General features: G+C 47.0%; 1 long non-coding RNA gene across 1 annotated transcript; it reads right to left on the bottom strand.

Annotated features, from left to right (window-relative positions):
• Positions 1-4,020: 4,020 nt before the first annotated feature.
• LOC135980145 (uncharacterized) lies at positions 4,021-9,407 on the bottom strand. Its single transcript, XR_010597353.1, has 4 exons — positions 9,226-9,407; positions 5,399-5,516; positions 4,552-4,780; positions 4,021-4,170 (listed from the first exon to the last, which is right to left on the bottom strand). It is a non-coding gene; the product is annotated as an uncharacterized LOC135980145 (long non-coding RNA).
• Positions 9,408-10,577: the final 1,170 nt, after the last annotated feature.

The following is a 10,577-nucleotide window of genomic DNA, read 5'->3' as shown; positions in this document are numbered from 1 at the left end:
CCTGACTAGTCAACACTGATGTCAGTGATCCACTAACACTTGAATAACCACAGAAAAGTAAAAAGAACAGGAGTACTTGTGGCACCTTAGAGACTAACACATTTATTAGAGCATAAGCTTTCGTGGACTAAAGCCCACTTCTTCGGCTCTAAGAAATTTGTTAGTCTCTAAGGTGCCACAAGTACTCCTGTTCTTTTTGTGGATACAGACTAACACGGCTGCTACTCTGAAACCTGTCACAGAAAAGTAGCCTCTTTTGTTGATGTACTCTGAGGCAAGGTGGTCTTGTGCCAAAAGAGGGATATGTGTGCCATCTATCACCACACCGCAGTTTGGGAACCCCATTGCTGCAAATCCATCCACTATGTCCTGCACATTGCTGAGAATCACAGTTCTGCATAGCAAGGGGCAATCAATGGCTTTTCATGCTTGCATGACAACAGCCCCTGCGATGAATTTCTTGACTCCTAAGTGATTTTCAACTGACTGATAGCAATTTGGCATAGCACATTTCTACAGTGTGATCATCACTTGCTTCTCCACTGTTAGTGCACCTCTCATTTTGACGAGTGGCAGTGGAATACCTACCCATGGTGCACCACACTCTGCATCGATACAAGCACTCCTGGTAAGTACGCGTATCTCTGACATAAGGAGCCAAGTATGCATGCATACAAGTAATGTGCTAACTGTGGCAGCTGTATGCCGATGTAACTTGAGTCGACATAAATTTGTAGTGTAGACATGGTAGTAGTATCTTAGACCATGCCTGCACTGGGTTTTTCACACAGCTGCAGCTGCACCAGAGCAAACCCTGGGAACAGCCTTGCTTCACTGGTGTGAAAAGTGACTCACCCCAGTGAAGCAGGACTGTTCTAAGGGTTTGCTCTGGTGCAGCTACATCTGTGTGAAAAACCCCAGTGCAGGCATGGTCTAAGACAGGGATTCTCACCACAAATTATTTGGTGGCCTCAGAGTACAGCCACCAACTTTTAGGTGGCTACTCTGACACTTTCATTTCAAACCAGGGCACGTGGCACTAGTGCAAGTCACAGGTTACACCAGTTAGTGTGTCTACACTAAGAGTTTGTTCTGGTGCTGCTACGTCAGTGACATCAGCAGCTACATCACTAGTGCACAACAATAGTGCAAAAAAAAAAACAGTGCAGACAAGACATGAGGATCACTCTGCAGCAGCCTTCCCAGTCCTGGCAGGAATTGGGGAAGACGGATAGGCATGCAGGGAGTAATGGCTCCAATTTCTGGCTGAGGACGATGGCCTCTGTTACACAGGACTAAAGGGTCATTATAGCCCCTTCAGGCCTTAGAATCTATGAATCTATGATTCTATTCATAGAGCCCTGACTGGGTCAAGCAAACAGTTAATGCTCCCGTTTAGCCCATCAGGGCCATGAGGGGAAGAAATAATTAAATTCTCCATCAGATCCACAAATTACTTAACAGGGTCAGTACCACTTATTCCAGATGTGCTCACCTGAGATGTTTCCCAGGAAACGGTTTTAGCCTAATGACAGTGAATGGCAATGACAGCTGCTGAATCAGGATAGTATTTGAAAAAATTCTGCTCCTTGGGGACGCAATTGGCTAGAACCAAGGAGTTAAGTGGAGGGTAGTCAGGAGTTTATTAAGGGCATGTCTACACTACAAAATTAAATAGACCTAAATTAGGTCAACGTGCAGCCACGGCAGTAATTAAATCGCTTTTGAATGTCCACACTGTGCTCCTTGTATCGGCAGTGCGTGTCCACACTAACAGTGCCTGCACTGATGCAGCAAGCAGTGCACTCTGGGTAAGTATTGCACTGTGCAACTCACCACCATCTAGCACAGGGTATTTTGGGAAGGGTTTGCAATGCATCATGGGGGCAAAAAAGTCATGCAGGAGTGATTGGGAACATGGTTTCAACATCCCATGATGCAGTTTTCTCCATCCCATAATAATATCTGCATCCCATAATGTTTGCACTCTTTTCAAAAATGCTGCAAACCTGCGCATCCGCCATCTCAGTGGGAAGCATGGATCCTGCAGAACTCTGCACTATTGTGGTGAGCATTGTGAACACAACACACCTGATCCCACAGAATTTCCGGAGCTTCAAGAGGAGCACTGGGGAATATGACAATTCCTTGCAGGCTAGCTTGTCATGCACCATGGAAAGAAACAATTCAAGGTTGTTGTTGGCAGTGATGGAGCAGCTGCAGATGGTGGCATGCTAGTTCTGGGCCTGAGAAACAAGCACTGACTGGTGGGATCACATCATTCTTCAGGTATGGGATGACAAGCAATGGCTGCAGAACTTGTGGATGTGCAAGGCCACTTTTCTGGAACTGTGTGCAGAACTCACCCCAGCCCTCCGGCACATTGACACCAAAATGAGAGCTGCACAGACAGTGGAGAAGTGAGTGGCGATCGCTGTGTGAAAGCTTGCAACACCAGATTGCTACCAATCAGTTGGGAATCAATTTGGAGTGGGAAATCCACCGTGGGAAGTTGCTGTCATCCAAGTGTGCAGGGCCATTAATCGTTTCCTGCTACATAAGACTATGACTCTCAGCAGTGTGCTAGACATAGTGGATGGTTTTTCAGCGATGGGGTTCCTGAGCTGCAGTGAGACAACGGATGGCACACATATCCCTATTTTGGCACCAGACCACCTTGCTAGAGTACATCAAAAGAAAGGGGTACTTTTCTGTGGTAATGCAAGCTATGGTGGATCACTGGGAAAGTTTTACCAACATCAACACGGGATGGTCAGAGAAGGTGCATGACACATGCAAAAAGCTGCAAGCAGGGACTCTCTTTCCAGAACAGAGGATTACCAATGGGGATTTTGAAATGCCAATAGTGATCCTGGGAGATCCAGCCTACACTTTACTCCCCTGGCTCATGAAGCCATACACTGGCTACCTCTACAGCGGCAAGGAGTGCTTCAACCACAGGCTCAGCAGGTGCAGAATGATAGTTGAATGTGCCTTTGGCCACTTGAAAAGCCGCTGGTGCTGTCTACTCATGAGTTTAGACCTCAGTGAAAAAAATATTCCCATAGTTATAGGTGATTGCTGTGCACTTCATATCTGTGAAGCAAAGAGGGAGACATTTCCACTGGGATGGAGGGCAGAGGTGGAATGGCGGTCTGCTGATTTTGAGCAGCCAGATACCAGGGCTATAATAAGAGCTCAGTGGGGAGCTAGACACTTCAGGGAGGCTTTGAGAAATGCTAAGCTCTGATTCATTACTAACAAAGCTGCCAAATGAAGAATGAAAGAAGAAACAAAGATCAAATAAAGGAGAAAGGTAATGAATCTCATTGTCACACTCGTATTTGTATTCAGTGGCAAGATGATCTCAAACCACAAAGCTGTATCCAGATCTGAGCTGGATTTCACATACCTCAGAGTTCAAAGCTCTTTTGGATCAGTGGATTGGCTTCATGCCTGTCTCTAAATCAGCACAGGATTTTACAACAATTTAAGTTCTTTCAGATGGGCTCTTCTCTTAGTCAGGATGGCCATTTAACCAGGACTTTAAGTTTCCCATGGGGTATTTCAACTAAATGGTTTCTCCACTATGTGATATGGGCAGGTATGAAGCAGGTGGGTGATAATTGTATCTCAGGCTTCCAGTCTCATCACAAATCACCCTCATTCTGGATGACTGTCCTGGCCCAAGTGAGAACCAAGGACTATAACCTGCTTTTCTTGCTGAAAGAAGAGACCCAGCCAGCTCTCATCTTTCACTGGTGTGTTAGAGAGCAGTATGTTGATGGAGATCCTCACTGTACAGACAGTGTCTTTTGAATGGAGGGGTCCAACAGCTGAAAACCATCTAGGGTTCTCTGTCTTGTCTGAGGAGGAGCTTATCTCTCTCCAACCAAGCATGGGAGTAAAACACCCCAAAGAAGGGTCTTGGGGAAGTTGAATCCCCTACCAACAGATTTTTGAGCTACCAGGTCCCTGCCCCCTGAAATTTCTGTGCCACTGTATCTGGCCCCCAAACATATCAGAGCTAGAATGTTTCTTACCCAGAGATATTGGGGTCACAGTCCAGGACACCGTTTTTCTTCCATTCACGCAGAGACAATAAGAGTCCTCTTCCTTCTCCACAGGGGTAGCTCGGAAGTCGGCAGATGAAGCCAGTGAGATGCTGACCTGTCAATTGTCCAGAGAGCTGTCATCAGGGAGGGGGCCAGGGAAATTAGTAGTAACTAGAGATGCAGACAGTACGGCAGATGGGATGTGCAGAGAATTGGGCAGAACAGGGTTTGTGGTACTATAAGGGACAGAGGGGGTTGAGGGAACACATGGGTTTAGAAGTGTAGATGGTTACAGGGGTGTAGAGATTTGGAGTTATGGGGCTTTGGGGTGCTTGGGAGTTATAGGAGCATAGAGGCTTGGGTGCACATGTTTTTGGGGAGGACGGGGCTGCAGGGAGACCGGGGGCTAAAAAGAGCTACAGACACAGGAGTTTGTGAAGCAGAGAAGTGTGGCCTGTGGGTTTGGTTGCACGGGGATGGTGTGAGTGTCTCTTACCCTGATGCAGCGGGTCAGGTAATTGAAGACAGTGGCCTTTAGCGTGAAGGCCTCGCCACGCACCACGGAGTAGGGCAGGGTGAGCTCCACGAAGAAGGGTTGGAAAGCTCTGAGGGACGCGGTTGGGGACAGGCCAAAGCCAGTGTCACTTGAGGTGCAGAATGCATTAGCTTTCCATTCTGTGATGGTATCAGGGATTGTCAAGGGCAATTCAGCACTTCCATTGGAGCTGGTGACAAAAAGAGAGATAGGATCGTGATCACAGCCTGGTCAGACACTGAAGGAAAACCCAAGTGTTCCGGAGAGTGATGTGGGGAACTCAGTAGATAATGCTCTCCCCTCTGAGTCCACACTGAGCTCAATGCTCAAGTCTGATGCAGTGCTTCAGGGAGTGATGTGGGGACTCAGTAGGGGGTGCTCTCCCCTCTGAATTAGCACTGAGCCCATTGTGGTGGGAGGTGTTGTGCCAGAGGAGGTGCTGTCTTTCAGATAACACATACAGCTGATATTTTGACAACCTGTGATAATTAAAGACCCCACAACCCTTTTAAGAAGAAGAGGGGGGCTCACCCTGGGTCATTACAATCCAAATGCTTAGATTCCCCCTGCAATTTCAATTGGAAATGGGGCTCTTTTTCACTTTCCTTTCTAGATGTTTGTGCAGTGTTGTTCTGCACTGTAAACATCTGCCATTGGGGAACAGCCCGCAGGTGGCTGAGTGATTTCTGCACACACAGAGTTTGAAAAGCACTTTGGGATGATGAAAGAGGCTCAGTAACCATCAGGAGTTCATATTATCATCACAAAAAATAAGGGAATGTTCAAACAGCAACAACCAGCTACTCACGTCAAAGGCACTAAATCCCAAATCCATGTCTCTGGGAAATACTTTCGAACTGTCTCCACCGCTGCTGGAAGGGTCTCAGCCATGACAGGGTAACCTGAGTCCAGTACCCTTGCATGTCCTGGGTGGTGTGAGTACAACTGATTAACATAGATATAATGCACCAATACCAGCCTGATGCTTCCATCTCTGAGGGTAGGTCAACACTGCCGCTGGAGGTGTAATTTCCAGCTTGGGTAGATGTATGTACACTGCACTACCTGTGATCAAGCTAGTGTGCTAAAAATAGAAGTGTAGCAGTGAGGGCATGACAGGCTAGCCTCCCAAGTACATACATAGGGTCCCAACCCCCCATCCATGCTGCAACAGCTACACTTCTCTTTTTAGCGCACTAGCTCTTGATCAAAGCTAGCATGTGTGTGTCTGTCAGACCTGGAAATTACACCTCCCACTGCAATTTAGACACACCCTGGGACACTTTCCCCTCCAGCTACACTGGTGCAATCAGACACCCAAATCGGTTGTGGTGGGCAGGGTGGGAATGGAAAGTTCCATGTCTGAAGCATGTTTGAGGGGTCACATCACAACTCCAGCGTGTCATTTTCTGCTCCACCATCACTGCGAAGCTCCCAGCCTTTCAAAGGATCGGCCTTAGAGCTGGCCACAACAATTTTCTCAAAGATTTTATTTTGACTCAATGGAAATTCTCATAAAAAAACTGTTTCCATCAACAGTTTCTGGGGGGCGGGGTTGTTGGAAAACTGAAAAAAAACCACTTTTTTTATTTTGGATGAAAATTTTAAAAATCCACAAAAAATATGTTTAAAAAAATGATTTTCCCATTTTTCCTTGTTTTTTTGTGAGTGGAAAATAACAGCCATTTTTTGCACACCTGTGTATTAGTATTGTTAAACTAGGCATTAGAGTTATAAAAATGTGTTCAGTGTTTAGACTTTACGGAATCCTTGTAAGCAGCTGGAGGCATTAATCTCACTTATAATATCTGTATCCCATGTTCTAAGGTAATATTTAGTGTTTGCTCTGTAACTGTGAATCACCAGACAGAAAAGAAGCATCGAGTGTGAAATGCCAGTCTGACACAAAAGAAGGCCCATCAACACCAGACAAACCATTGTGGAACATCAGTTGATTGTTCCCCCTCCACCAAGAAGAGGAGACGGGCCACTGAATTACTCCCAATGACTGAATTTGCAACTCAGAGAAGGGGCAAAGAGATAAAAAGCCCTAATAAGGAGGAACTGTATTTTTATGCTGCTTGGAGTCTGAGGGGCAAGGATCACACAAGCAAAAGATCCCCAGTGCTTGGCCTGGATTAGCCCTAAAGGTTATATAGATATTGCTTATCATAGAGGCTACTATTACCATTTGAACAGGACTGGACTAGCAAGAGGTTGCAGGGCAGGACTCAGGGGCATTGGCAGAGCTGTGTGGGGAGCCCAGGACTGGAAGAGCAGAGGCATCAGAGTTTCTGTCTACAATATGTTTAACTAGCCAGATCTATTGGCACCTCACCACTATTTATTTATTTGGATTTATAATACACACAAACCCCCACCAATCCAGTGCTCTAGGCTCTTTGCCATACATTGAAAATGCACCTCTGAAAATCAGATATACACCAATTAAGAATCTCTCCTGCTGGTGGGAAATGTTCAAATCCATCACCAAGCAACAAGAGCCCAGGTGTTTCCAGACTACCCACCACTCCAAAAAACCCCACTTACTCTATGATAGTGGCAAACAATCCTTTTTTTTTTTTTTTTTTTTTTTTTTTGCCCCCTGTACAGCTATGGCATAAGAGTTAAGAAAATCTTTATATTGGAATTGGTCAGCTTCAACCTCTCTAATGTCTGGTGGCAGAGGCAGTCCAGAGCAGTGATCAAATGTGGGCAGATGATGGAGCAGCTGGGAGGTTGATAAGTATCAGAGGCAGCCTGGGGCAGTGGTCAGAGTTTTCTCAGGGGTCAGTAGCTGGAAGCTCCAATCCAAGGGGTCAGGTCAGTGCATCAGGGAGGCCAGACCAGGCGAGGCAGCAAGGCAGGGTCAGGCGAGGCTGTCCAGGCAGCAATCAGCAGGCAATGATCTGTTGCTCAGACAGCTTCCACTTCCTGGTGGGGCCTTTTAATAGCCCAGGTACTCACTGACAGTGCTGCCTGTCCATCCAATTGGAGGACCGGGGCATGGCTGCTGTGGGTTTGTAGGCCATTAGCACTAAAGCTGTTGGTCAGGGGCAGCAACTAATGATACCACCTAAAGACCTGGGTTCACTATCAGGGTCTAACAACCTGGGGTCTATTGGTGCCATAACGTGCCAGTGGCAGAAGACCCAGGCTGAAGCTGACTAATTCCATCATCAAGATTTCTTCCTCCCACTTCAATTGTCCCTAATCATCCATAAACCACGGTTGTGACCCTGACCGACCAGGTGCCAGCTCATGCCAGATCCCCCGGCCAATTCACTTGTGGGTGAGTATAGATCAAAGTGATTGTTAAATGTATCAGAGTGTATGTGGTGTTTCAACTTCATGAAAACGAGTGGGATGTTACTTGCTTTGTTTTCACTTATCTGTATCCTGTTATAATGTAGTAGCAAACATTTACATTGTGTAAACCCAGTAACTAAATAACCCATCAAACAAGAAAGAAGCCTTGTGCAATGCAAATGAAGAACTTTAACAGAAAAGTGCAGATTTCAAAGCAAGTGATCATTATGTGTGATGATCAGAGGTCAAACACTCTAAATGCATTCCTCACTCTGTCATCAAAGGAAAAACCCACGTGGGTAGTAACCGTGTCAGCTTGTTTTTGGTGAGAAGAAGCTATAAGTATGGATTCAAGGAAAGATCCTGCATCTCTGAACTGTTTGGACTCTTACAGGGAAGTGTGCCAGATGCGAAGCGGAGAGACAATCTGGGTACCCTGAAAAGACTTGGGAAACTGGCAGTTTATTACATCACTTCCACCATTTGGAATTACAGACTGACTCATCTATGCATATATTTTACCTGCTTTAACCTCTCAATAACTCTAATTTCCTTTTCTTAGCTAATAAACCTTCAGTTAGTTTACTATAGAATTGGCTACCAGCATTATCTTTGGTATAAGATCTAGGGGTAAGTGACTGGCCTCTTGGGACTGAAAGCCTTCTAAAAGGTGAGGTGATTTTTGTATAAGTAACTTTTTATCACAAAGTTCAGTTTGTCTGGGTGGCAAGATAGACTGGAGAATCTAAGGGGATTGTCTGTGACTCCATGGCAAGATTGATATAGTGATCCAGGAGTTAACATTTGTCCCTGGCTTGGTGAAATCTAACTATAGAATACACCACCAGTGTGGGGTGTTGCCCTGTTTTCTGACAATCTGCCCTGAGGTAGACAGTCATGGTTGTGAGCCACTCCAGACAGCGTGACAATGATGACTCGGTAGAAAGCTGTGCTTGGGAAACTCTCTACTGGTGCCTGAGGATGGAAGATCATTGTAAAGTCTTAGCGAGCTACCCACAGATTTGTCTGCCAGCAGCATAGTATTCTCCCTCAGAACTCCCAGAAACAATTTGGTTCCAATAACCTCCAAGGGTGAGGCTATCAAAGCAGGCCCCTAACTCTGTCAGGAGAAGTGTGCCCCAACTTCAAACTTCAAGACAGAGTGGTCACCTCATGATGTGGGGAAAACTTCCAAATGCTCAATCCACAACCCCAGTCCCAACACTAGAGCTAGCATGCGGCCAGCTATGAGCAACAGCGTTCACCCCAAAACACAGATGCGCTCTCTGCTCAGAACAGAATGCTTGTGAGGCCTTTGGCCTTTACCAGTTCTCCTGAGTGCTTGTGCTGATACCCCGGCTTCACTGTGAAATCCTTCAGAACTTCTGTAACCCCAAGCAACTTGAGGGAACTGGAGGCAATAATGTGGCTTTCTCACCTTGGAGTTTGTGAAGACCTTTAAACCCATTTCCTGTAGGGAAAAACCCAACACACATTTTGTTATTTATTTCTGTTGAGGTTGAAATTCCAGAACTGACACCAGTATTAGGGAGACAAGGTGGGTGAGGTAATATCTTTTATTGGACCAACTCCTGTTGGTGAGAGAGACAAGCTTTTGAGTTTACACCAATTGGCCCAATAAAAGATATTACCTCATTCACCTGGTCTGGGACCAACATGGCTACAACACCACTTCATACACCAGTATTAGGGGTTTAATGAGCAAGGAGGAAACCTTGACACTTTTCCTTGATGGGATATGGAGCCTATTACCCATAGATAAGGCTATGATCTAGTCATGGAGGTCACAGCAGTCACAGATTCCATGACTTTACCGTCCCTCCGTGATTTCTACACTTCAGGAGGTGGAGGCAGGACTGTGTGACCCTGCCCTGTAGCTGGGGCTGGCTGCAACCAGGACCCTGCAGCCCCAGCCCTGTGGCATCCAGGCTTGGCGAGGGCTGCAGCCGGGTCTGTGTGCCCCAGCCTTGTGGCTTCTGCTGGGGGCTGCAGCCAGGGCCATGCACCCCTGCCCGGCGGCTGCAACAGGGGCCACGTGCCCCCCTTGCAGCTTCCCAGGGCCATCCGCCCCGCCAAACCCTCCCCCCCCCCTTGCTGCAGCCAGGGCTTGGTGGGAGCTGCAATAGGGGCCGCGCACCCCTGTCCCGCAGCTGCGGCCAGCTCCAGAGCGGGGGCTATATGCCCCCCATGGCTGCACCCCCCACTGCCGCCCCTGAGACTCCATTCCCCCTCCTACCTAGCCCTGCGCCCCCACCCCACCCCCGTTATTTTTAGTAAAGTCACGGACAGGTCACGGGCTCTGTGAATTTTTCCTTATTGCCCGTGACCTGTCCGTGTCTTTTACTAAAAATAACCGTGGCGAAATCTTAGCCTTACCCATAGAGCACAGGGTGACACTCAGTCTCAGGTCTGGGAGACTGGATGGCTCAAAGGGATAAGGGAATAGGATACAGGGTCCTTTTATCTCTAGGGCACTGGTTCCAATTTTCAATCCAACCCCAGGTCAGAGGTCGGAGTGAATCAGGGAATGGAATACAGTCTTATCTCTAGATGTCTGGTTCCAATCTAGCTCCAGCTCAGAGGGCATTCGTTAGTCTTGGGGATGGTAAGGGCACATGGATTATTTTGTTTCTAGTTCACCAGTTCCAGTCTAGTCT

Source organism: Chrysemys picta, unplaced genomic scaffold (genome assembly GCF_011386835.1).
Source record: "Chrysemys picta bellii isolate R12L10 unplaced genomic scaffold, ASM1138683v2 scaf1985, whole genome shotgun sequence".
In the NCBI taxonomy this organism is placed as follows: domain Eukaryota; kingdom Metazoa; phylum Chordata; order Testudines; family Emydidae; genus Chrysemys; species Chrysemys picta.
The sequence above is the reverse complement of the archived record's forward strand: the minus strand, read 5'-3'. Positions and strand labels throughout refer to the sequence as shown.